The sequence below is a fragment of the Petaurus breviceps genome, unplaced genomic scaffold, assembly GCF_028583685.1.
Source record: "Petaurus breviceps papuanus isolate PSGF00001 unplaced genomic scaffold, PetGlider_PUasm1.0 490, whole genome shotgun sequence".
Taxonomy (NCBI): domain Eukaryota; kingdom Metazoa; phylum Chordata; class Mammalia; order Diprotodontia; family Petauridae; genus Petaurus; species Petaurus breviceps.
The window spans coordinates 12,321,376-12,321,942 of record NW_027186352.1 but is presented as its reverse complement, the minus strand read 5'-3'; the positions used below and the strand labels follow the sequence as shown (position 1 = coordinate 12,321,942).

Here is a 567-nt window from a genome sequence, read left to right as displayed (position 1 = left end):
CACCCCAAGCGTCCTCAGGGTTTGCAGCTACCACAGGTTCTTGGATCTGCTTTGTTAAAGGAAAGCAACTCAAAATGGGTTAACAAGCTTACTTTAATCAGTCAGACATATATCGTTTACCTTGTTCAGGAGAAAAGGTCAGCACCCTGAACCTCAAAGTATTCAGGCATAATTATCAAGACAGAAACATCAAGTAGACAGATTTCCAAACTGTCCAACCATTACATCCATACCCAGTCAACATCTGGGTTTCCACATTCTGGGTTTTTCAAAGCCGGGGGACTCTCAACAACGGCTTCCCAGAATTCAGATCAAATCACAGAACACTTCTCAAAGTGAGTCCCAAAACAAAGCTACACATCAGGGCTTATATAGCCTTCTCCTGGCTCAGAGAATGTAACAACCTTATTGACCCACTGGCCAATCAAAAAGTATCTACTGAAAAACAAGCCTCCCTCCCCAGGCTTCTGGTGCACTTTAGCCTAGGGGCAGGGAAGATCTTTAAAATTTACATTCGCATTACACCTCCCTACCCTTGTTGGCCATCTTTTGACACTTCAGTATCCA

General features: G+C 43.7%; 1 protein-coding gene across 2 annotated transcripts in view; it reads left to right on the top strand.

The window, feature by feature from the left end:
- LOC138172152 (lipase member M-like) overlaps nt 1-567 on the top strand; it is a 22,087-nt gene that overhangs the window by 9,005 nt on the left and 12,515 nt on the right. The window lies entirely within an intron of this gene.